The sequence below is a fragment of the Chiloscyllium punctatum genome, chromosome 1 (genome assembly GCF_047496795.1).
Source record: "Chiloscyllium punctatum isolate Juve2018m chromosome 1, sChiPun1.3, whole genome shotgun sequence".
Lineage (NCBI taxonomy): Eukaryota > Metazoa > Chordata > Chondrichthyes > Orectolobiformes > Hemiscylliidae > Chiloscyllium > Chiloscyllium punctatum.
In genome coordinates this window covers 40,686,147-40,713,261 of record NC_092739.1, presented here as the reverse complement: position 1 = coordinate 40,713,261, position 27,115 = coordinate 40,686,147, and the positions used below count along the sequence as shown (strand labels likewise).

The 27,115-nt window shown below is 43.9% G+C and overlaps 1 protein-coding gene across 2 annotated transcripts in view; it reads right to left on the bottom strand.

The window, feature by feature from the left end:
* arhgap24 (Rho GTPase activating protein 24) overlaps nucleotides 1-27,115 on the bottom strand; it is a 466,730-nt gene that overhangs the window by 421,276 nt on the left and 18,339 nt on the right. Inside the window, exon 1 of one of the 2 annotated variants that reach the window (XM_072595287.1) lies at nucleotides 2,179-2,199. The exons of the other annotated variant lie outside the window; for it this stretch is intronic. The gene's annotated coding sequence lies outside the window, so the exon portion shown is untranslated. Of the gene's footprint in view, nucleotides 1-2,178; nucleotides 2,200-27,115 lie in introns of those variants that run through there. 2 annotated transcript variants of the gene reach the window in all.

The following is a 27,115-nucleotide window of genomic DNA, read 5'->3' as shown; positions in this document are numbered from 1 at the left end:
CCTTACAGACTTCTAAACAGCATCTCTAACATCCACCTATGCGAGAATTAGAATCTTGGATCATCCGACTGAAGTTCCGCCTTTAGAAAATCACTTCCGGTCCAAATAGGTTGAAGAAGTTGTAGGTAGCCTATTAATTAACCATTTAAGATCACACCACAGTGCAGAAGGTATCTGTACTGGTTCCTGACTTACTATTGTTCCAATCTTACAGTGATCTATTTTAACCTTTTGATAATGCAGAACTTGAGTACTACTGATTAAACACAAATTTTGTCAAAGCTTTTCATCTTGCACTCCTCAGGACATCTCACAAGAACACAAGTTCAATCAGTATTCTTACATAATGCCCTCATGAGTACAAGATGAAAAATATTGACATGAGCAATGATTTAACCTCATTGTAATTGCATATTCAAATGTTTACATTTTAAGAAATAGTTCTTTAATTGTTTATACCTTACTATTGTTTTCTCTCTTAAAACACATTTCTAAAGGATAATTCCTCAGTAAATTTTGTAATCCTATAAATAACAGATTAGAATCGACAGGTTGGATATAGTAACCGGCCTCACTGAAATGGAATTGTATTCCTGTATGTGTGTCTTTGAAAACAAATACGAGGGAATCTAAGGAATCCGCTTGCCTCCACGCTTTTATGAATGGTTTGGCAGATTTCATCCAAAACTGATTTGTTGTTATTCTCTATGACATCACAGGATAACTGTGTGTTCCAGAATGCAGAGGGTACTAAGTCACTGAATGTGAACCATAGGGATCTCCCTACAGACCACATTGGATTAGGCTAGACGCTGGTCTTTGGCAAGGCACTGATGACTATGTTCGAGAGGTTCCTGTAGATATGAAGTAAGATGGAGCATTTCCTTCTGAATATTTGAGAAAGTCTTGCGTAGTACCCTTGTGTGTCTCCTGTTGTGATTCAAAAGTCTTTCTCAAACATCCAGCAGCAATTGAACAATAAAAGGTGATATACTTTTAAGTAGCACTCAAAATCCCGAGCAATATCTTACTCCCAATCAATCAGTCACTGCTAGAAGATGGCATTAGTTCAAGTGATAGTCACTGCAATGTCTTCAGCCTCAGATTGGTAATAGGCAACTTAAGTGGCAATTAGCCCTTTACAATCCCCCAAACAGCTGTTCTTTTACTAAGCAGGAGATCTGCATTAATCTTAGGTTAAACCAGTGTTTCAGCTTAAAACTCCACCTTGGCAACTTCATAGACATTTTAGTACCTATTGTATCTGGGGAAATAAAAAAAATCACTCCCCATAGTCTGTCCAGTAATTGAACAAGATAGATCTTATTGACAGGCTACACTTCAAAACTAGACAGATCAGCAACTTGGATGAGAATGAGCAACTGTGTTATCAGGTATTGTACTGTGTTTTAATAAGCTAAGATAATCCTCTGTTGAAAAACTGAAGGTATGTAGATGGACTAAACAAACAGGCTCTCTTCCTTTCTGCAAATAATGAAAAGCATCACATTCCAGAATAGAGTTTAATTTTCTATCCTAATCTAAATGTTAATTTGCAGAGGCTGTTCTGGCTATTGGTCTTGATACATGGAACACACTACTTTGACAACTGATGTAAACATACATCTTAATAAATAACAACAACATATATTGATATCCAAGAAGCATTTAAATTGTTTCTAGCATTGACTATGAAACAACAGGGTAAATTGTTCTTTTTGTTCTAACAGTAATAAAAGTACATTTTCTCACCCAAGCTGAAAAGTGAAATACAATTCACTCTGACTTAATTAATATAATTAGAAGATTGACAACAACTTGCATTTCTATGGCACCTTGAAAGCAGGAAAGTGTCCCAAGGTGCTTCACCGAGATGTAACAAGACAACGATGGATCTCTAAACCTAGAAACTAGATTGCACTGGAGACAGGCAAACACTGCTTCAAAAGACAGCTAAAATACTTCCTCATTGTACCTGCAGCACTCACAGACTCATTAATTATGACATTCACAATAACACTCTCAACATTGCCCTCCCCCATTAAGCAGGATTTTTCTGCAATCACGGCAACACATTTTGTGAAATATCCTTCTAAAGCAGTTAGCATCAACGCAGGGTGCATGCAAATTCAGTGGCACCTGCTTGTTATAATAATATATGAAAACAGACAGTCTTACCCACACTTTACATTGCCTGCACGCCTATCAGAGGCAGGAACAGTATCAGGAGTCCAAGGATGCTACTGAAAAGTAGTGGGCAATTCTCAAAAGGGAATCGCATACCAGCTGCACAACCTGGGCTCAATGTTCAGGAGGAAATGGCTAAAGAAGTGACGGGGAGACACCAAGGTTTTGTGATTCTCTACTGGAAGCTACAGTGCTGGCAGCGTAGAGCAGGGATTCACTTCCTTAGGTGGCTGGAAGCTTTCTAAAATAAGGCAGTGGCAGGAGATGCAGAGGATGTCAGTAGCTAGAGTAATGGCAGGAGTACATGGTTATCAGTGCTCAGAGAAATCCATTGCTACAGCTAGAGCTGTGAAGGTAAACTGCCTGATATAATACTTCCTCAATACAGCTTTATTAACGACAGCATTCACTGCTCTTCTCCACTATCCTCCTGCAATCATGACAACACACCAGTAAATATCCAGTATGTCTCATCATTCCAGGAAACTGTTCTCCAGCAGATTCCTTACATTACCACAATATTACCCTAGGAAAGTGGGTCCTGGCTCTAGGGGAAAACACTTGCTGACCTCTCTCAGAATAAGTGAACATTTCCTGCTTCTCTGTCAGCCTCGGCCATTGCTGGTGCCACTCTGACAAGTGAGCAGACTTCTCCAGCTACATCCCATCATACAGCAGGCAGCAAGCTGCTCCAGTGGGCCCAAGCTGCTCAAAAATCCTCTGAAGTGTACGCGTAGTGGTCAATGATTCAATCGATCTATCCTTGATTATATTATTTATTTTCCTCATGGATGGAACCATGCTCAATTGCTTAAGCTTGTGGGTGGAGCTAGAGAGCAAATTAAATAGAGAAGCCTCTAAAGAGAAACACTTCAGTTCTGGCTGAGACTATGGGCTGGATTGGGATGGGTGGTGTAGCTAACTCCCTCTCTACTAACTTGTCCTGCAGTAATCACCACACTGCAGGTCGGTTGCATAAACTAATATTGCAACTTACCCCTCTTCATTCGGGAGGAAGGCTCAACCTCAGGGTCTTCAAAGTTTGGGAGAAGATTTGTAGCTCGGGTGCTTGTTGTTGTGGTTCTGTTCGCCGAGCTGGGAATTTGTCTTGCTGGTTAATCACCATCAGCAGCCCATCCTTACCAGCAGCACCAGTCCTTGGTGGTGAGCACTGTCAGTACTAAAGGAAGAGGCTTGAGGAAGATCATGGCTTTCCCCAATTAGCTGTATTCGGAGATTTTAAGTGCGGGATTCCGGGGAGGGAAGGGTTGGGATGGGGCTCGGTTCTGTTGGGTTGGTGGTGCAGAAAGAGGAAGTTGGTATTTTGGGGGTGTTAAGCCCCAATGTGCCCCAACATGCATTGGGCATCCCCTTGTTTCCCGCATTTAATCATGTAGGCCTTTAACGGTGGCTTGTCCAATCCCCTACCCACTGTCCATGCCAACCCTGTCATGGTGTGGGCAACATATTATTCAGGCTAATAAGCTTCATAAGAACCAGCCTAATTGACCTTTGATTATTGACTTAAATCTGGCAAGTGAGCAGCCAGTTTTAGTGACCCCCAGCTGGTGCGCCCTTGGGTCAGATTGGGAGTGCGTGGTGAAGTGGAAGGCTGGTAACTCAATGAACCTTTCATGGTCCCCTGGCAAACTCATACACAGTAAGACATAAAATGCAGCCCAGTGTGTGAGAAGGTTCAAATTATTGTCCTGCTGTGGATTTAGAACCAGAGTCATCACTGAAATGTCCTGAGATTAAATCAGACATATAAGCAAGCCAACAAACTGTAACTGCTCTCAAGACGAACTCTGCAACTACACATTGCTATTTAACTAACTGAGATAACCCTGGGGTCCCCAGAATGACTGCACTGCAAAGCTTGGTTCGCCATTTTTTTTGTCAACCCTAACGTGGTTTCCTTGATAATTTTGCTCTTTGACCTGATAATGTGTTGGTGTTTGTCTTTGTCATTGGTTAGTAACGGTGAACCTGAGTATTGCTGAAAAAAGAGACATGTTGCTGAAACTTTTCATTTTTTACTCATCAAGACAGATGCCAGAATGCCAAATCTCCAAGGGAACAACAATTTATATTGTCTAAGAAACAGGCTGCTGATTGGTTAACAAGCAGACTGTGACTAGTCAAAGCATTGTTTTCAAAAATGGATGAGGGGACAGTTCTCTAAAGCTCTATTTTAAAATTTTTAAAGAAGTAAATTAACCTTGTTTGGTCAAAACATTGTCCATGGGAATGCACCAGAGAACAACGGTTCTGCAGGCTTTTGTTTAATCAAAAAGGCACAGGCCTGGCCTAATTCTTTTTGCCTCCAGGAAATAATGCCTTATGTAGGAATATATCTGGTTTGTAGTAAGCCTAAGTGAGCTTCATTGTGAACGCAGCTGAGAAACTGAAATTGGCTATTAGTATGATGATTGGTCAACTCCGGATTGTCCAGTAAGTGCTCCCCAATCATGGAATCACATTGAATGTTAGACACCTATGTTCTGAGTTTTGCAAGCATGGCTATTACATACATTAGGATTCTTACAGCTCCATATGCTTTAAGATTGAACTAATCAGCAGCCTTGTAAATCAGTCATAAATCAGTCCTGCACTCTACAAGCTCAATTGTCATAGAGTCATACAGCGTGGAAACAGACCATTCGGTCCAACCATCCACACTGACCATGTTCCCAAACTAAACCAGTCCTATCTGCCTGTATATGGCCCATATCCTTCTAAACCTTTCCTATTCTTGAACTTATCCAATTGTCTTTTTAAATGTTGCAACTGTAGCTACATCCAACACTTCCTCTGGCAGTCCACTGTACACACAAACCACTCTCTCCAGAAAAGAATTGCCCTTCATGACCTTTTTAAAACTTCCCCCTCTCATCTTAACCCATTGGCCCCTAGTTTTGAACTCACCCACCTCAGGGAAAAGATCTTTGCTATTCTCCTTACCCATGCCCCTCATGATTTTATAAGCCTCTATAATGGTCACCACTCAAACACTTACACTCCAGGAAAGAAGTCCCAGCCTATCCAGCTTATTTTTTAGAATGCAAACCCTCCATTCCCAGCACCACCTTGGTAAACATTTTCTGAACATTCTCCAGTTTAATAATATCCCTCCTATAGCAGGGTGACCAGAACTGCACACAGTACTCCAGAACAGGCCTCACTGACATTCTGTATACTCTCAACATGATGTCCCAGCTGCTGTACTCAAAGGTGTGAGCAATGAAGGCAAGCACCCTAAATGCCTTCTTAACCACCCTGCCTACCCATAATGCAACTTTCAAATAATTATGTCCCTGAAGGCCTGGGTCTCTCTGTTCTACATACTACCCATGGCCTTACCATTAATTGTGTATGTCCTGCTCTTGTTTGTTGTGCCAAAGTGCAATACCTCACATTTATCCAAATTGAACTCCATCTGCACTCCTCAGCTCAATCGATTAAGATCTCTTTGTAATCTTAGACAACCCTCTTCACTGTCCACTATACTACCAATTTTGGTGTCATCCGCAAACTTATGAACCATGATTCCTATATTCTCATCCAAATCATTTATTTAACTGACAGAGAAAAATGGACCCTGTACCAATGCCAGTGGAACATCTAGTCAAAGGCCTCTAGTCCGAAAAACAACCCTCCACCACATACTGTCTCCTACTGTCAAACCAATTCTGTATCAAATTGGCAAGCTCACCCTGAATCCCACGTGATCTAACTTCACTAATTAGTTTACCATGCAGAACCTTGCCAAAAGCTTTACTAAAGTCCACGTTGACTACGTCTAATGCACCACCCTCATCAATCTTTTTGGTTATTTCATCAAAAAACTCAGTCAGGTTTGAGAGACACTATTTCCCTCGCAGAATGCCATGCTGACTATCCCAAATCATTCATTGCCTCTCCAAATGCATGTGCATCCTATCTTAGAGAATTCCCTCCAACAACATACCTACCACTGATGTCAGGCTCTCTGGTCTATAGTTCCCAGGCTTCTCCTTAAAGCTTTTGATAAATAAAGGCACAACATCAGCTGGCCTCCAGTTCTCTGGCACATGACCCATGGTTATAGATGATACAAATATTTCTGCTAAGGACCTGCAATTTCTTCCTTAGCTTCCCACAACATCCTAGGATATACTTGATCATGTCCCAGAGATTTAGCCGCCTTTATGTTTTCTAAGACATCCAGCACTTCCTCTTCTATAATATGAACCATTTTAGAGTGCAGAAAAGCTAATCTGTGACATACTGGTTGCCCAATCAGAGCACTGCTTCCTGCGAATTGTTCCAACCCATGAATGGACTTCAGAATATCACTTTTGGTGCTGAAAGAAACTTAGTCTTCCTCCCATTACATTGGAAGAGTAAAGATGTTGTCCCAAAAATATGAGCAACAGATGAAGCTAGCCACTTTGTGCTGTTAATATGTAGTCACAATGCAAGTGGCGTTCTCCACTAACAGGATATTGTCATCTAGGCAGAATACTTCCTGCCCACCACAAAAATCAATCACATGGTGTATGAATTTCAGTTTAGATGAGATGCCAGAGATTTAGACTGCATGTCACACTAACTAGTGAATTAGATTGGAAAGCACATCCTTTCAGCTGTTTACAACAGGCAGAGTTGTACATGTACTTAACTAGCTTGTGCTTGCAAACTCAGGTCCAGGTAGCAATGCTTGAACAAGCTAATTCTTTGCACAATGATGTTCCTTGTGCAGCATGACTCAAGGGGTACAGCACCTATGGCTGCAATGGGTTCCTGACTAGAAATATTAGCATTTCAAAGGTGGTTGCTCCCTGTCATCCAAAGGCCAACTTTAACTTGGTGGCTTGGTTGGAACAAAGACAGCACAGAGGTTTGGTCTGAGAGAGTCACGGCTGCTGCTGGGATTGCAGGCACAGAGCTAGATGATGTGATGCTGGTGATCACAGTGTGTACAGGGAATTGATTAGAAACCTGACTGGTGAATAGGAGCATCCATAGTAGTATGCAGGTCATTAATGACAGCTTGCGTCATAGCACTCTTCAAGATGGGTGTAACACTGGTGTGTCTTGTTCTGTTTTATATTGTCAATAGGGAAGGTGATACAGCTGTTTCCCCTGGTGCATGGAGGCATTCTTACCTCTGAAACAAAAGTCTACAATCTCAAGATGCTGCCAATGCCAATTATTTGAGCCTGGAAGAAGTCTAAGTATACAAGTTGAGGGAGGCAAAGATCTTGATATCTATCGGCAGTACTGCCATGACATATATCAGTGATAACTTCCTTGGCAACTTGATAGCATTTAATAGATAACTCCTCAGTAATGTTGATATACACATGCTCCTTGAAGTCACTTTGGCTTCCTTTTCACTCTAATTCATTAATCTCCTCTTTCTTCATCTGCAGCTTTGTGTGCTCTGCAATTTCTTCATTTCTCCTTCCTTTCATCCCCCCCACTATTTTTAAATGTAGCACCAAAGCAACACTATGGGTGAAGCAAACAGCAACATCTGTGCAAAAACAGAAATTCTCTATGCAGTTGCATTCTGGTGTGGGACACTGGGGATGAGGGAGGTTACATTAATATTGGATTGGGCTCCTCTGTAGGCACCGATATAATGTGTGTAACACAAGGAATTTTTTACAGCCCATTCTCTTTTCCACTGAAGTGCCTGCTAATTAGTCGATCTACTTTTCAGTTCATGGCCATCGACAGGAGCTAATGGGCATGCAGAGCATGTAGTAACCTATTTTTCTTTATTTAAACTGCCTATATTTGCTCTTTTCTCTTGGTTCAGAGTTTATGAAACAATTTTAAGCCTAGTGTCTACTCTGCCATTTATGTGACCTTGTCTCTGTATGCAACCTTAACAAAAAGGTAGCAACAATGCACTGAAATGGGTCAGAAATATCTTGTTGGAAAACATTCTGTAGATAAATAGCCTCTCACAAATCTTTGTGGTATCATCTGATGTGGCCACATATGCAGCAGAGACTGCTCATTCACTGTGTTCTATCGGGGATATGATTCAAGGCGATCCTATTTTCTGTAATTGTTCCTCCTTGGCTCCTTAAGGTGCATAGGAAATGAAGCTAGGTTTGAAAGAGTTCAAGTATTGTTACTTTCAAATTGCCTTTTATATCTCGAATAAACCCAACCTCATTTTGAGCTCAGCTTGGGATTTCAGCCACAGTCCATGTATAACAGACAATGCTGCATTAATTCTGGACCGGTGCACAATGATTCTGTCGACATTTTCCTCTTTTGTTCTTCACTAGCAATTCTCGGTCTAAGATTGAATTTTGTTTACCTCATGCTACCTAAAATTTTTATGCGACAATCTCATTCTTTCATGACATTTATTTGAAATGCCATGTTCAAGGAACATAATTCAGGAAAATAAGTTCCACTTAGAGACAGGCACAATGGGATCAGCACCATGACATAGGAACAAAGTCTGAGCTTGGAATTTTCTTTTGATTATGCTGTCTTCCATCCAACATCAGCATAACCGTGCAGAAGAATGTTAAAGAGCAAATTTTTTTTTCAGCCCAACGTGAGTTTCGTGATCCTTTGTGTTGATTTAGAAAAAAAAATCTCTTAAGCATTGACGCGGTCCTTAAAATTGGGTTCATCTCCAGAATGAGGTAGTCACTGTTGGGAATTTTAGCTAAATGTATTCATTTCCAGGCCATTGAGGAAGCTCTGAAAAATTATGCTGATATTTTTGGGCACATGCATATATGTGCCAAATACATTTTGAAATGGTTTAGATGATTTTTCTTTTACCTGTTCTAAAGAACTCACTACTCCACTCCAATCTTAACAGTTTTAACAAGTCACTTTCAATAATTTACAATTGGATTATTAATCAAGCTGAATTGAATATTTTTCATGTGTGTGTGTGAGGTAGATTCCAACTTCAGCTGAATAGAATCAAATTTTACTAAGTTAACACTCTTAAATACCTTTTGAGATAATTTTACAGAAATAAGCTCCTAATTGTGATGAATTATGACAGATTTGGCAATAATCAGCCAGCAAATAGGTTTAAGTGGACGAAAAAGAAAACACTTTTTAAATTAAATGCAATTTTCATCATATTTTGTGCTGGAATCAGTTGCAGCAGAAATCTTACCCCTGGTGCTTATTTCTACAGGCAACATTCATGTTTTAGCATGTGACTACCAGCTGAAAGATTCAAAACCATTCTTCCCTTTAGCACTGCTAGTAACTCCTTGGGACAGAACCTTGGCCAACAGGAGGCTAGAGAGGTGTCCAAAAGCGTCTCACAATTGAGAAGATGGGAAGAGAGTCCAGAGACGGGGGCGGGGGGTAGGCGAGACTCTCTTTTGTCTCACTCTGGCCCCTCAACAACGTTAAAATGTCCCACAGCTGCAGCCGACTTCTGACGGATTCTCCGCTCAGACCATCAGTTAAAATGGCGGTCAGGCTGATGTGATATCAGTAGACCGCATACATGAAGAATACCATGATTCGCCAGACAGTGTAGTTATTATCTGCTTGGCAGAGCAGGTCAAAATTCAAGACCTTTGCAGCAGTTAGGCACATCAGTGGATAGGACTCAAACCTGACTCACTTTAATTACCTTCCTGCCCCGTGGAATTCAAGTCATCCCTATGTGTCGCAGTCCCTTTTATGTTTAAAAGGGCAAATTTCGATATTTAGGTGACCGACCCATCGAAGCAAGATCAGAGCCACTTCCAGATGGAGACCTCAGTTGAGCAGCTAGTAGTAGGGTTGCTGGACTCATGCCAGTACTGTGCAAGATGGCAGCAAGGTATGCCTGAAGGGGTCATATTATGGAGGCGCCAGATACCATTGACTCAAATGACACGAGCTGGGCCTGCAGAAGCAGCTACTTCTGCCGCCGGCACTAGAGGTACGTTTCCCAGGTATGTTTGGCTCTTACCATCATTAAAAGCTGTCAGAGATTGCACTGACTGACCAGTTCCACCCTAAAATGGTAATTAGAATCCTTTAGGTCACCTGAATCTAATTCATGTGTCAGAAAGGCCCAACAGTCTGGAAAAAAGCAGTTGTTTCAGAGCCCTGTACTAATGGTATGTCCATGTAACCTGATCTGGACTCCAACAAATTAAATCAGGTTGATTTTCTTTTCCACCCTGGACAAACATAAAAGGGTTAGTCATTGGACCGCAATGCAGCACTACCTGACAATCCCAATGGGAGGAGCAGGCTTGAGGTACCAGGGTCACCCCAAAGTGTGGTGGATGCTGAGATAATGAGTAAATTTAAGGAGGAGTCAGACAGATTTTTAATTGGCAATGGGATGAAAGGTTATGGGGAGAAGGCAAGAGAATGGAGGTGAGGAGCACATCAGTCATGATTGAATAGTGGAGCAGACTTGAAGGGCCAAATGGCTCTATATTTCTGCTCCCATATCTTATGAACTTAGCATCTAGCTAGTGAGCTGGAAGCAAAAGCAAAGTGGTTGGTGCAGGCAGCCAACTTCCCAACAGGAAGGTGTTGGTTCTATTTTACCAGAAATTGGCCAGTTCTGTTGAGAATTCTTACAGTGTTACTATTCAGTCCATCAGGTCCACACTGATCCTCCTAACATCATCCCACCGAGACCTACCCTCTACCCCTGTATTCCCCATGGCTAACCCCACCTAGCCTGCACACTGTTTAGCATGGGCAATCGACCTAACCTGCACATCTTTGGACTGTGGGAGGAAACCCACGCAGACAGGAGGATAATGTGCAAACACCACAAAGACAGTCACCCGAGGCAGGAATTGAACCTGGGACCCTGGAGCCGTGAGGCAGCAGTGCTAACCGATGAACCACTGTGCCACCTGGTGAGTTTCTTGGAGGCGATGGCATAGTGGTGTTATTGCTGGACTGTTACCCAGAGAAACAGGCAATGTTCTCAGGGACTTTTGGAATTCCCCAGTGGAATTTGAATTCAATAATAAACTGGAAATAAGAGTCTAATGATGATCGTGAATCCATTGTTGATTGTTGGAAAAACCCATCTGGCCCACTTATGTCCTTTAGGGAAGGAAATCTGCCATCCTTACCCAGACTGGCCTGCATGGCACTCTAGACCTACAGCAATGTGGTTGACTGTTAACTGCCCTCAGGGCAATTAGGGATGGGCAATAAATGCTGGCCCAGCCCGTGACACATTCTGTAGTTGAATAGTAAGAAGAAAAGATATTTGTTCAATTTTACCAGAAATTGAACCAATTCTGCTGAGTTTCATGGAGGGGTTTCTATCCACCAGGTCAAGTGAGGTTTCACACGCTATATTCTCAAGCTTGCCTCATTACCTATTTAACAGGCCCTATCACTCTCAACTCATCGTATTCTCTCCCTAACCACAGGGACAGGCATTGGCCGCTGCCAGGCCACCTGGGATTCCTGAAATGAATGCACCTTCAGGTCCCAGTTGTGCACCTGGCTAAGAATGAGCAGTCCACTGCTGTCCTATACATTTCTACCAATTGCGCCAGACATGTTGGACAGAAGGAAATTGGCATCCTGCTTTGCAGATGGGGTCTTGGAGTCCTGGTAGACACGGCTTTTGGGTGGTCACTGGCCATGGAGTGTCCCCTGAGATTCCAAGATGGAGGTCCAGGAAAGCAAGTGGTGAGCTGGAGCAACCAGGTAACCTCTCCGACTTTCCTGTCAGGAATATGTCACCAGCATGTGAGAAAAAGGAAAAAGCAAACCAAAGAGCTGAGGTAATGTACTAAAGAGGATGCTAATGCATTGAAATAAGCCCCTCGACTCTCACTAGTGAGAATCTCATCTCACTGTTGAGCACTTGGTTAGAAAATGTAACCTTGTACTCTTGGCCAATCTCACTGACAGCTTTCCTCACCAAATGCTCTCAACTTTCTCAGCAATGCCCAAGATTCCGCCCAGTACATCTGTGGACAGTGAGCTCATAAGACCTGGAGTGGTGCAGGTTTGTGGAATATTCCTCCCTCTCCTGGCCTCAAACTCAAACACAAACTTTCCGGTCAACTCTTCTTCAATTGGCCTCTTAATTAATATTGAGTGAACGTGTATGAAAGAGAAATGCTTGTTTCTTTTCTTAATAGAAAATTCAGAGGACTGCCATGGCAGTCACAGTGATGTTGGGATTGGAGCGGAAAAGCCATTCTCTATCATTTTTGGCCCATTTCCCTCAAACAGAACATGCTTCCCATGTCAGCAATAGGTTTCATCAAGTCCCAGGAACCTTATGTTCTTAGTTGAAGAATAAAGTTCTGCATTCACACCAAAATGATTCTCTGTGCTTTTCCTGCACTCAAGGTGACATTAAATCAAAGTTTCCTTAAAAAACCACTACAAACTCCGAGGAAATCTCTACCTTACATTATTTAACTTTGGCCTATTATCTTCCTTTGCAAGGCAATTGTGTGCTCCCGTGTCGACCCAACATTCAATCATCTTTTTATTCTCTTAGGGGATGTGGCCATTGCTGGCAAAGCCAACATTTTTTGCTGAATTCTGACTGCCCTTGAACCAAATGGCTTTCCAGGCCATTTCAGAGCGTCGATAAGCACCAATCACCTTCCTGTAGCTGAATAGGCCAGACTGGGAAAGGAAAGCGAATGTCTTTCCTTTCCTAAATCACACTGGTAAACCAAGCAGGCTTTTATAACATTGATGATACTTCCATGGTAACTACAACTGAGCCTAGCTTTACAATGCAGATGTTTTTGTTTTTAACTGAATTCAACTTCTGCCAACTGCTGTAGTGGAATTTGAACCTATTATTTTTCTAGTGAGATTAATGTTAAATCACAGATCCCCTAGTTAGGGCCAGAAAATCTCTACAGTGCAGAAGGTGTCCCTTTGGCCCATTGAAAAAAACACTATCCAAATAGTCCTTCTCTCAGCTCTTTCTCTTCACTCATTTTTTCCTTTCAAGTTAATATCCTGTTCTGTTTTAAATGTTACAATTGAAACTGTTTCCACTCCCCTTTCAGCCAGTACATTCCATTCATGATTATTCTTGTATAGCCCGCAATTCTGTAACTAAATCATGTTCTTTTTTTAGAACCATAAAGCACAGTATTAACTGTCTTCGCTGGAAAGCAATAACTGAGGCATTAACAAAGTAAATCTCAAATCTTACCTGGTAGAATGGACAGAAACACAGAAGCAGGAACCTGTCAATGTAATTCAACTAAGGAAATGCAGTCTCTGGATTTACCCCAGAATGGCACTGTCATTCACTTCCGCAGATAATGAACAGAGTGACTCGCTCAGTTGTATAACCCACAGGTAGCAGAGTCATGAGTAAACTATGCAGACGCTATGGAGTGGATTCTCTTTGGTAAGCCACTGTGCTGATTAATGTACTTCCATCAGTTCTAGATTGAAAAGAACTGTTCACCAGAAACTTACTTCTGGGAAGCTGACGTTTTCTGTGAAGGATTTCACTCACAAGGGACCAGAAGGATGTGTGCTACTGCTTTGTCACTGGAGCTGTGGTAAATAAAGGTCCAACCCACCAGCTCCAAAATCATGAATGAGTATTAAACACAGGCACAATTCATTGACTTAACATTGGAAAACTTCAGCATAATGCTGATGGAATATTCTTTAAGTAACAGTGGAATTTCAAAAACAGTGGGGGGCTGGACTTTAGCATGTGTGCGCATTTGTGTGGGTGTGTGTTTGTGTCTGTGTGTGGGGGTATTTGTGTGTGTCTGTATGTTTGAGCGTGTTTGTGTGTTTTGGTGTCTGTGTGTGTGCATGTCTGTGTGTTTGTGTCTGTGTGTGTTACTATGCATGTTTTTGTGTCTATGAGTGTGCCTGTGTTAGTGTGAATGTATTTGTGTGTATGTTTGTGTCTGGGTGTGTGTCAGAGTCTGTGTGTGTGTGTTGGTGTCTGTGTTGTGTCCATGCATGTGTTTATGTGTTACTGTGTATAAGTGTTTGCTAGTGTGTGTACGTGTGTGTACATGTGTGTGCCTGTGTATGTTAATGTGTGTGTTTTTGTGTCTCTGAGTGTTTGTGTCAGTGTGTGTGTGCTTGTGTCTGTGTCTCTGTGTGCTTGTGTGTGTCTGTGCGTGTATGTATGTGTCTATGTCAGTGGGTGTATATCTGTGTCAGTGGGCATGTGTAGATGTGCATATCTGTGTTAGTTGGTGTGTGTAGATGTGTGTGTGTTTCCCCTCTCAGGAAAAAGTCCCACTTCAGAGAGCTGCAGGCCTTTTGGACTGGCTCGCAGCTCTGTATTCTCAGCAATGCCACTGGAGCAGAGGCCATTTCGGGGACTAAAGCAGTGTCAAAGCGGGGGAGCCCAGCAGGACAGCTAAATCCAGGAATGGAGGACCAGTAACGGGGTATGTTGGGGAGGATGTGGGGCCAGCTTCAAGAAGCCAGGTGAGAGGGTTGGGTTGGGACAAAACGACCAGTGGAGGTGGTGCACCAATGGACTGTGTGGGCTTCCAAAGGAGATGCGCCTCCACTATTCAGGATCACCTACTGGGTGATCTTGCGAGCTCAGCAGGAGTCCATTCTAATATTATTACCCCATCACCCACATTTGTCACTCAGGCAGCCTGAATGATGACCTGGTGCTGCTAGGCAAGAGCTGTTTCATTGTTCAAAAGACTCTGACTTGATCGACCAAAGATGGGAAAGCACTGTGCTACCACTCAACAAACTAATGCTCGGTTTTGCTCCCAGTTTCTCCTTCAATCCTCCTGCTGTGGGACTGGAAGGATTTAATCAATGAGGAGCACAAACTGGAAGTCTATGAATGGATCAATTTACTCTGGAATGGTTAGAAAACCCAAATTAGACCTCAAACATATCTCACATGCAACTCAGCAATACCCTTATTCCTCTGTTGAGGACAGCATTTTGCATTTTCCAACTGATGTCTCGCAGATACAATCCGGTCACTTTCTCTGGAGCTGCAGATGGTTTGAATCAAGGTGACTGGAAAAGCAGAAGGGTAAAAAAGAGGAATCGTATGTTCCAATGAGAATTTTGAGGCTGCATTCAGACGGCCACTGACCTCCCGAGGTTTGACTTTCTTTCCTCACCAGCTCCTGGGCACTTTAGGAAAGCCTTCGAAGTGAAAGGGGAGCAGAATGTCTCATGTGGCCCAGGGATGATCAGCTTCTCGATTGCTGCCTGCTTGTTGGACACCCCAACAGAATAAAATCACTTGGGAATTTGGAAATTAATAGATTTTTTTTTACAAACAGCAAATAACATCAGCTATGTTGGGATATTGCATTTTTTTTAGTATTATGTTTGACTAAAAGTTATTTAAAGTTCTAATGTTTGCTATTTATTAAGTTGTTAACTGCTGGGGAGTTTGTAGCACAGTCTGTCAATTTGATTGTTAACAATAGGCTGGCTGCCAATTCTCTCTCCTTATTTTGTCTGATCTCTGTCATGTCGTGCAAATGCAGCAGAGATAACCAATCTGAAGTGCTTAAATTGTCTGTGGCAGTGGTGCAGTGAAAAAGTATCGATTGCTCATCGTTGCTTCATTTAAATGAATGGCAGGACATATTTTAACCCGAAGAACAATAAAAACAACATGCAATTACCTTTAACTTAGTAACATAGTCACTGGAGTCTTATCAAGTGAGATATAACTCTGAGCCACATATGCATTGAAAACAGCAGATTATCAAAACATTGACCAATGAGGGAGATTTTGAGGAAGAAAGGTAGAAATTTAAGAAGGGACTTCCATTTCTTTGGATTTTGGCAGATGAAGAAATGGCTGCTAATGGTGGAATGATAAATCAGAGATGTGCAGGAGGCCTGGATTGGGGATTTGAGGGACTGGAGACTCGACAGAGATAGAGAGGGGGCAAGGTCTTGGTGGGGTTTTAAAACATCTGTGTGCTTTTCAATCCAGTAATTTTCTTTGACTTTAGTGATCTCATTCATCAGGATGAGGGATTTGAAGAAGCATCACTGGACTCAAAATGCCTGCTCTGCTTTCTCTGCACAGATGCTGCCAGACCTGCTGAGTTTCTGCAACCGTCTGTTTTTATTTGAAGTCATCATCTACCTGGCTGTTTGATACTTTCACCTTTTTGTGTAGCACGGCACATCAGACCATTGTCAGACTTGTTGGGGAAGGGACATGGTACATTTCCCAGCAAGGAGTCTGACCCAGGGGCTTAGTTTATCTGTGGTGCAGTGCAGAGTGAGCAGAAAAGGCATGAGGGAAGTGTAGAGTTCACCATACCCCAGGAAATGACCTGGCATCTGCAGGCAATAAAGAGAACTGAGCAAAGTAAGGTTGCAAACAAAACAAAAAACAAAATCAGAGGGCTGCTTAGCAGAAAGGTGTCTTTTTAATCCATCCCTTAAATGCTTGTGTTTATAATAGAGATAGTTAAAAAAAGGTGTTTGATTAGATGGGACATTGGAGACAGGAGGTCACCTACGATCATTTCCATTAAATGTCCAAACATGGGTGGCACGGTGGCTCAACGGTTAGCACCGTTGCCTCCCAGCACCAGGGTTCAGGTTCAATCCCCGCCTTGGACAACTGTCTGTGTGGAGTTTGCACGTTCTCCCCGTGTCTGCGTGGGTTTCCTTCAGGTGCTCCGGTTTCCTCCCACAGTCCAAAAATGTGCAGGTCAGGTGAATTGGCCATGCCAAATTGCCCGTAGTGTTAGGTGCATTAGTCAGAGGGGCATGGGTCTGGGTGGTTTGCTCTTCAGAGGATCGGTGTGGACTTGTTGGGCCAAAGGGCCTGTTTCCACACTATAGGGAATCTTATAGTTGGTAAGCCTAAGGGAGTAATGGTCATGGAGGTGGGTGATACGCACCAAGGCACTAAGGATATTATTTAAAAGTGATTCAGGCTGAGGGAGGGGCTGAAATTATGGAGTAGGAAGCAAAGCTCAAGGCTCAGTGAGCTTGAATTTGTCAATATATTGATGGAGGATACCCTGGTATCAGACTGTGCATACTGTAAGGTTTCCTAACAGTGAAGGAAGGTTGGGAGTTCCAGAGTCACAGAACTGAGATTAATGGTGGCATGAGAAGGATCGGAGAGGGTGGAGGAGGAGCTATTGACCTCAGGATAACACAAGATTCGGGAATCAGGGTTGGGGGTGGGGAATGTCAGTGCACATGGGCTGCCGGGGGAGGCCAGGCATGTAGGAGGGTATTTTAATTGGATCCAAGGTAATGGCAGCAGGCTTAAAAGTGATGGAGGGGGTGAGTGACAATTGGATTGTGGAGGGTAACAGAGGAAAGCCTGTTGGTGATGGACGGGGGAGATGGTGGGAGGAAATAGTGGAGCATCGATCACATGCATAATGATCACTACCTCAATCTCACAACACAGTCCCTCTCCATGACTGAGAAGACACAATGGGAGGATGGTCACTTCCGGCAGGATGTAGTCAAAGTCAGAATAAGTGAGACCCTCAATGGCAATGAGTTGACTTGTTGAAAATGCTGCTCTCTGTGTAAAATCCTCAAGAACATCAGTCCCCAAACCCCTTCTCCCCCAAACTTTCCTGGCTCTCATAATGCCATAATCTCATCAAGGTCGGGTGCTTTATTTAAATATGTGCTCACAGAGAGCTCATGTTCACCAACAGGGGGTGCTGTGTGCAGAGAGCTGCCCTGGCTCCTCTGCTGTCCCTGGTGAGTGTCCTGGCTGCTAATAGGTTGGATGGATCCTGTGTGATCTGAAGGAAAGTCTCCAAGGCTGAAGGTTCAGGGATGAAGGAGGTCACATTGAAAGTGAGCGAGGGCCATGGTATCCACTGTATGGCTCAAGGTTCCCATTGCCAAGCATTTGTCTGCTGAATGAAGTTCAAAACTAATCTCTGACCCCCACAATGGCTCTGACCACTGCGTAGTGTGGGCAATCCCAGCAGCTTTGACCAAAGTGAGAGACAGCCGTCATCAAGGTCAGCAAATGCTGTGGGCCCAAGGGGCAATTTTGAGAAAGATCCTTGCTGTTTAATCATTAAGAAGTTTGCACATAGACACCACAGTGCTGCATGTTGCAGGAAATGAACCCAGCAATTCTACTGGCTGTGGCTTGCCTGAATAGCAGTCGTCAGTTGAATGGTTATATTTGTAATGTCTCTGCATCAACATCTGGAGATATTGCAGCACTTACTCAGAAAGCAGGGCCTGATCGGATGCTTGCTGAGACCTCAAATTCGCAACTGTTGCCCAAGGCTGAGCTTGCGCAGAGGAAATTCATCTGAGAAGGCATCCAAATAATGTCACACAATGAGTCACACAGTGAAGTCAAGTGAACACCAAGCAGGTGTGACCATTCAGGGTGTGTAGTGCCCTTTAATAAATGTTATACTGGCACCAAATTACAGCCCAACCAAACACAGGAACACAACATTAAAGTTTGGTCAATGCCCGATGAAATGCTTCACATATTGACATTGAATGTACATTTATGGCACACTTTCAAAACTCTCTGCGCTTTGTTACTCTGCCTTGGTGCAGCACTGACATAAGGCTAAGGTGAAGGTAGCCTGCACATTGCTATACCCAGTTGGTTGAGATTACCTGGTGGGCATCCTCTGGTGTTCTGAAGCTTGGGAGGATCATGCACTGTCAGGGACACACCTGGCATTGTCCTTGGGAGGCCCTGGAAACTTTAACCTGGTGAGTGCATGGGGGAGCCAGTTACGTCCCACCTGACTAATCATGTGTCTCACCATTTTACCCAGCATACATTGGTAATGAACTGAACAATACATGATGGCCGGACAAAATTGGACAACCAAGGCCCTATCCAGTCTGGTGAGGCATTCCGACTTTTCCATGCACCACCTCCTAATGGAGGTGGCAAAAACCAGGGTTTCACCCACAGACTAATAAGACTGGATTTTGCCAGGCATCACAGTCCTCAGTTTCCCAATGAAAAAGTCAGGGGGAAATTTGCCCTTGGCCCTCAGCAATGTACCACAGAAATTTAACACTTAAGTGTTGACTGTGTGACCCCTGCTCCTCTCTCCAGGTGAAGTTCCACCTTGGAGAGCTGTCAGTTGTTCAGAAGTCTAACAGCTCAACAGTTTCAGGTCTACAGGCAGCAGAGGGGCCTAGCTAAGAACCAACATACTAACATCTGGAATCTTGTGCCCAATTGGAAGAGCTTATTTTTAAATATTTCCTTGTGGGAGTTGTGTGTGTCTCTGGGTGACCAGCATTTGTTGCCCATCCCTAACTGCCCTTGAGAAAGACTGGTCTCACTGACATGCCACACAACAGACTGACATTGTCAGACAGAGTTGTACCTCACAATGTCCCAGATACCACCATCACTGAGTATGTTCGGCCCCATTGGAAGGACACAGCCTCAGAGCCAGACAGATCAGAGTACAGATCTAACAATTCAAACCTGGATATCCTTCAGCTGATGCAAGGCATCTGCAGCAGTAGATCTGTATTGAACCACAATCTATAACCTTACTGGGCAGCATGGTGGCTCAGTATTTAGCACTGTTGCCTCACAGCATCAGGGAGCTGAGTTCAATTCCAGCCTTGGGTGACTGTCCGCATGGAGTATGGGCATTCCCCCGTGTCTGCGTGGGTTTCCTCTGCGTGCTCTAGTTTCTTCTCACAATCCAAAGATGTGCAGGTTAGGTGAACTGGCCATGTCAAGTTGCCCATAGTGTTCAGGGATGTGGAGGTTAGGTGCATTAGTCAGGGGTAGAATGTAGAGTAGGGGAATGGGTCTGGGTGGGTTACTCTTCACAGAGTCGGTGTGGACCTATTGGGCCAAATGGCCTGTTTCCTGATTCTATTATTCTAATGACACAAATCATGGCCTGGCACAATCCCCACCCAGCATTACCACCAAGCTTTGGTTCAATTAAGAATGAGAAGAGTATGTCAGGAGTAGCATTGCGCAAATGAGGTGCCAACCTTGTGAAGGTACAATACAGGTCTATTTGTATCTAACTGTGGCAGCAGCATTTAACAGGCACAAGCAATCCCATAACTAATGGGTCAGCTCTAATTTCTGTAGTCCTTTCCACATCCATTTGTAAACGATGGTGGCTAATTAAATAACAAATAGTTGGTAGAAACTTCACAAAGATCTCTGTCCTCACTATCGGTGAATCCCAGCCCAACACTGCAAATGCAAAGCCGAAGCATTTGCAAAACAAAAACGTCAGCTAGATGTGCCAAGTGGCTGATCCATCTCAGACTGTTCCAGCATCACAGTTGCCCATCTTTAGCCAATTCGATTCACTCGCCAGGTCGCAAAGGCAATATGACTACCTCAGACAAGCTGAACCCATAGTCAAGCTGTTCTAGTACAGCCATAGACACATGCATCCCCACAACAATGTGAAAAATTGCCCAGATATGTCCTCTGCCCCAAAGCAATAAATCCAACCCAGACAATTACCACCCTCCTTGTTTAGTCTGAAAAAGCAGCAGTCATCGGAGGAGTGGTGGATAGTGCTATTAGATAATACTTACAAAGGAAGAACCTGCTCACTGATGGTCAGGTTCAGGTCAGCCAGGGCCACTTGTCTCCTGAGCTCAATATGGTCTTGAATTAAACATGGACAAAAAGAGCTGAACTCCAGAGGTGAGGTGACAGTGACTTTGTTTGACACCAAAGCAACATTTGACTGAGTGTGATGTCAAGGAACTCAAGCCAAACTAGAAAGGATGGGAATCAGAGGTAAATTCCCCACGAGTCTGGGCCATGGTGGAAAATGAAAGCAGATGGGGTTGTTGGTGGTCAGCCATCTTAGCTCCACGATATCATGACAGGAGATCCTCAAGGTAAGTTTGTTTTTTAAATAAATCAACTTCATCAGACGTGCTGTTACACACCTCTGCAGCATGTGAACCCAGGTGTCCTGGTTCAGAGGCAGGGACACTATCATTGTTGCACAAGTTTCCTCGTTCTTTAGGGTAGTATCCTCTACTGAACCATCTTCATGTGTTTCATCAATGACCTTTCCTCCAACATAAGGTCAGAAGTGGGGATGTTCAGGACCACTCATGACTCTTCAGATGCAGAAGCAGTCTGTACCCATATACAGCAACACCTGGAGAGTGTTCAGGCTAGGGCTGATAAGTGGTAAGTAACCTTTGTGCCACACAAATATCAGACAATGACTATCTCTAATAAAAAACAATCTAACCACCAACCATTGACATTCAATGGTGTTACCATCACGGAATTCCCCCACTATCAATATCCTAAGGTCGAGCAGAAATTAAATTGGACTTGCCACATAAACATATTGGCTATAAGAGCAGAGTAGAGGCTGAACTTATATAAAACAAAGAACAGTACAGCACATTACAGGCCCTTTGGCCCTCGATGTTGTGCCGACCTTTTATCTAACTGTAAAATCAAACTAACCTCCATACCCTTCAATTCACTATCATCCATGTGCCTATCCAAGAGTCGTTTAAATGTCCCTAATGTATCTGACTCTACTACCACCACTGGCAGTGCATCCCACGCATCCATCACTCTCTGTGTAAAGAACCTATATTTGACATTTCCCCTAAATCTTCCTCCAATCACCTTACAATTATGGCCCCTTGCGATAGCCATTTTTGCCCTGGAAAAAATAGTCTAACTATTCACTCTGTCTGTACCTCTCATCATCTTGTACACCTCTATCAAGTTACCTCTCATCTTTTGGGCCGCACGGTGGCACAGTGGTTAGCACTGCTGCCTCACAGCGCCGGAGACCTGGGTTCAATTCCCACCTCAGGCGACTGACTGTGTGGAGTTTGCACGTTCTCCCCGTGTCTGCGTGGGTTTCCTCCAGGTGCTCCGGTTTCCTCCCACAGTCCAAAGATGTGCAGGTCAGGTGAATTGGCCATGCTAAATTGCCCGTAGTGTTAGGTAAGGGGTCGATGTAGATGGAGGGGTATGGGTGGGTACGCTTCGGCGGGGCGGTGTGGACTTGTTGGGCCGAAGGGCCTGTTTCCACACTGTAAGTAATCTAATCTAATCTAATCTTTCTTTACACCAATGTGAAAACCCCTAGCTCCCTTAACTTCAGACCTTCCCTGCAGTCCAGACTGCATTCTGACAAGTCTCCTCTGCACCCTCTCTGAAGCTTCTACTGAACACAACATTCCAAGAGAACTAGCCATTTGGATACAGAACTGGCTCAAAGGTAGAAGACAGAGGGTGGTGGTGGAGGGTTGTTTTTCAGACTGGAGGCCTGTGACCAGTGGAGTGCCACAAGGATCGGTGCTGGGTCCTCTACTTTTAGTCATTTACATAAATGACTTGGATGCGAGTTAGTAAGTTTGTAGATGACACCAAAATTGGAGGTGTAGTGGACAGGGAAGAGGGTTACCTCAGATTACAACAGGATCTTGACCAGATGGGCCAATGGGCTGAGGAGTGGCAGATGGAGTTTAATTCAGATAAATGTGAGGTGCTGCATTTTGAGAAAGCAAATCTTAGCAGGACTTATACACTTAATGGTAAGAGACCTTGGAGTGCAGGTTCATAGCTCCTTGAAAGTGGAGTCGCAGGTAGATAGGATAGTGAAGAACACGTTTGGTATGCTTTCCTTTATTGGTCAGAGTATTGAGTACAGGAGTTGGGAGGTCATGTTGCGGCTGTACGGGACATTGGTTAGGCCACTGTTGGAATATTGCATGCAATTCTGGTCTCCTTCCTATCGGAATGATGTTGTAAAACTTGAAAGGGTTCAGAAAAGATTTTCAAGGATGTTGCTAGGGTTGGAGGATTTGAGCTATAGGGAGAGGCTGAATAGGCTGGGGCTGTTTTCCCTGGAGTGTCGGAAGTTGAGGGGTGACCTTATAGTGGTTTACAAAATTATGAGGAGTATGGATAAGATAAATAGACAAAGTACTTTTCCCTGTGGGGCGGGGAGTACAGAACTAGAGGGCATAGGTTTAGGGTGAGAGGGGAAAGATATAAAAGAGACCTAAGGGGCAACTTTTTCAGGCAGAGGGTGGTACGTGTATGGAATGAGCTGCCAGGGGATGTGGTGGAGGCTGGTACAATTGCAACATTTAAGAGGCATTTGGATGGGTATATGAATAGGAAAGGTTTGGCGGGATATGGGCCAGATACTGGCAGGTGGGACTAGATTCGGTTGGGATATCTGGTCAGCATGGGCAGGTTGGACTGAAGGGTCTGTTTCCATGCTGTACATCTCTATGACTCTAAATCTAACCAAGGCTCTATAGAGCTGCAGCATAACCTCACAGCTCTTAAGATCAATCCCACTGCAAATGAAAGTCAACACACCATACACCTTCTTAATAACTCTATCAACGTGGGTGACAATTTTGAAGGATCTATGTACATGGACCACAAGATCCCTCTGTTCCTCCACACTGCCAAGAATCCTGCCTTTAACCCTGTATTCTGCATTCAAATTCATTGTTCCAAAGTGAATCATTTCACACTTTTCCAGGTTGAACTCCATCTACCAGTTCTCGATCCAGTTCTGCATCCTGTCAATGTCTTGTTGCAACCTACAACAGCCCGCCACACTGTCTACAACTCCACCAACCTTCATGTCATTGGCAAACTTACTAACCCACCCTTTCACTTCCTTATCCAAGTCATTTATAAAAATCACAAATGGCAGAGGTCCTAGAACCGATCCCTGCAGAACACCACTGGTCACCGAGCTCCAGGCTGAATACTTTCCGTCTACTACACCCTCTGTCTTCTGTATCCAGACAGCCAAATCTCCCTACATGCCATGCCTCCTTACTTTCTGAATGAGCCTACCATGGGCAACCTTATCAAAAGCGGCTCAGTGGTTAGCACTGCTGCCTCACAGCACCAGGGTCACAGGTTCGATTCCAGCCTTGGGCATCTGTCTGTGTGGAGTTTGCACATTCTCCCTGTGTCTGCGTGGGTTTTCTCTGCGTGCTCCAGTTTCCTCCCACAATCCAAAGATGTGTAGGTTAGGTAAATTGCCCACAGTGGTAGGTGCATTAGCCAGACGGGGATGGGTTACTCTTTGGAGGGTCAGTGTGGACTAGTTGGGCTGAAGGGCCTGTTTCCACACTGTAGGTAGTCTAGTCAAAAGCCTTGCTACAACCCATGTACACCACATCCACTGCTCTACATTCATCAGTGTATTTTGTCACATCCTCAAAGAATTCACTAAGGCTTGTGAGGCATAACCTTCCCCTCACAAAGCCTTGCTGATTGTCTCTAATCAAAATGTAGTTTTCCAAGTAATCATAAATCCTGTCTATCAGAATCCTCTCCAATAATTTGCCCATCTCAGATGTAAGACCGACTGGTCTGGAATTCCCAGGATTATCCCTATTCCCGTTCTTGAACAAGGGAATAATATTTGCCACCCTCCAATCAACTGGCACTACTCCAGTGGACAGTGAGGGCACACACAGTGCAATCTCTTTCCTCACATCCTGTAATACACTTGGGTATATCCCTTCTGGCTCAGGGGACTTAGCTATCCTTATGTTTTTCAAAATTTTCAGCACCTTCTCCTTCTCAACATCAACCTGTTCGAGCAGTTCAGGCTGTTTCACTCTGTCCTCTGAAACAACAAGGTTCCTCTCACTAGTGAATACTGAAGCAAAGTATTCATTAAGGGCCTCCCCTACCTCCTCCGACTCCAGGCACAAGTTCCCTCCACTTTCCCTGATCGGCCCTACCCGCACTCTGGCCATCCTCTTGTTTCTCATAAGTGTAGAATGCCTTGGGATTTTTTCTTAATCATATTTGCTAAAGCTTTTTCATACTGCAGCGAGTAACTCACTTCTTAACTTCCTGTCTGTCTACCATCTACAAGGTTGAAATCAGGAGTGTGATAGAATACTCCCCCACTTGCCTGGATGAGTGTAGCTGAACAACACTCATGAAGCTTGACATCATCCAGAAGATAGCAGCTGACTTGATTGGTAACACATCCACAAAGATTGAGGCCTTCCACCACGTACACTCAGTGGTACTACCTACAAATGCAGAGATCCCCCATGTCTCCTTCCAAATCTGTGACTTCTGTCACCTCAAAGAACAAGGGCAGTGGGTACACAGTGACACCCCCATCCTGCAGGTTCCTGTCCAAGCCACACACCATCCAATTTGGAACTTATATTGCTAATCTTTCAGTTTCACTGGGTTAAAATACTGGCAATACCTTCCTGACAATACTGTCCTAATACCCAACAATAGCAGTGGTTAGTGAGAAGGCAGCTCACAAACACCTTCTCCAGTTAGCGACAGGCAATAAGAGGGGCATTGCCAGTCTCACCTATATTCCATGAGCACATTAAAGAAAATGGCCAATTTGCGGTTTCAGCAAGAGAGTTGGGAGGTGAGGTTCAAAGTGCTTCTGAGAGGTGTTAAAGGTCTGAATAAACTTCATGTGGGTTGCCTCAACAATACCAAGGGCCCTGCAAAGGAGGTCGCACCACCATGTCCACCACCAACACGCGATGCTACATCTTCCAGGCACTCAGCATATTTGTGGGCCTCTCTGACAGTGGAGTTGGAATGAGTCCATTAATTAGCTTCTCCTGGGCCTCCATAGATCCTAGAGTGGGCAAACCACACAAAGCTAATTTCAAACAGGTCAGGGCAGGCATCAGAGAGGGCATCCACTCAATGTCACCTGCCATCCCTACGTTCATCCTTGTTGCCAGGCCCTCATGCCCTTTCAGGCGAGAAAGAGGCAGTTCAGCCCATTCAGACCTTGTTAGTTCTCTGTACAACAAACCAATCTCACTCCACAGCTCTATTTCCCCAGTCCTGCAGATTTTTATTCCCAACTGATTCCCTTTTAATATAATTCACTGTCTCCACTCTCCCAGGTCATTCACTGTTCCCAAAACTCTTTCTCATATTCCCTTTAAGGATGAAATGATGCAGCCCAGTGTATTGGTGGATAAAGTCAGATAAAGAGCATGACTGAAAAGGAAACAATGACCAATTGGTAACAACTGGAGACAAATGGATGACATGAAGAGGAACATGAAGGGGAGAATGAAAGGGTGGAGAAGGACTTCTGATCTGGGATTTATGCTCATCTGGGGTTGGGGCTGTGACAGTAAATGGAAGATGAACATGACTCTGGGATAGAGATGGGGTTACCACCCCTCGCAGAATGGCCTGGGTTCTCCCACAATTGAATATCCATCTGCAGGACATTGTTGTGTCCAACCCTCTGTAGAAACTGTGGGAATACTAAACAGATTTTGTTTTCCTGTCATTTCTCTAAACATTTCTCTTATCAGATATAGGATTGAAAGCAGGACGGGAGGCAGTTTGACCAACAGCTGAGCATCATCCAATTGGTGGTGCATCCTTCTACTTCCCATTAACGCAGGAGGGCAGTGCATCTAACAGGTGGATGTGTTGGACAACTAATAACTGGAGCCGGGGACAAGTCATGGGTTGAAACTGCAAAGAATAGATGTAATCACTGCCAGAAATCCTAAATGGTGAGAGTTGCACAACTAACCAAGAGGAAATGATAAGTGCAACACCAAGCATCAACTGGGAGAAAGATGAAGAGTGCCCATCTAGTAGAAGAAGTGTGCAGATGAGAACATATGATGTGAAAGCATGTCTAGTGAGTATTTTTAGGTTTCAATGAAAAGTAATGATGCCTGCCACAGTCTCTGGAATGAATGATAGAAATGGGTCTGAAGTAACAGAGCATAGTTCAGTGCATAGTTAGGTAGCAGAGAGAGATACAACGGAGAGAGGGGATTGGTCTGCATTGATAATTGGAAGGCGATGAAGACAGTCAGGTTAAATTGAGGACAGGAAAGTATGAATTGGGAGTATGGAATGTCTCTGAAAGGGTAGGGTATTGGGGGGTCAGTGACAATGTCTCTGCAACAGAAGAGTGTGTTTTTGCACGAGGGCAGTCAAATGTGGCTTTGTGACTATTGAAATAATATATGAGGGTGAATG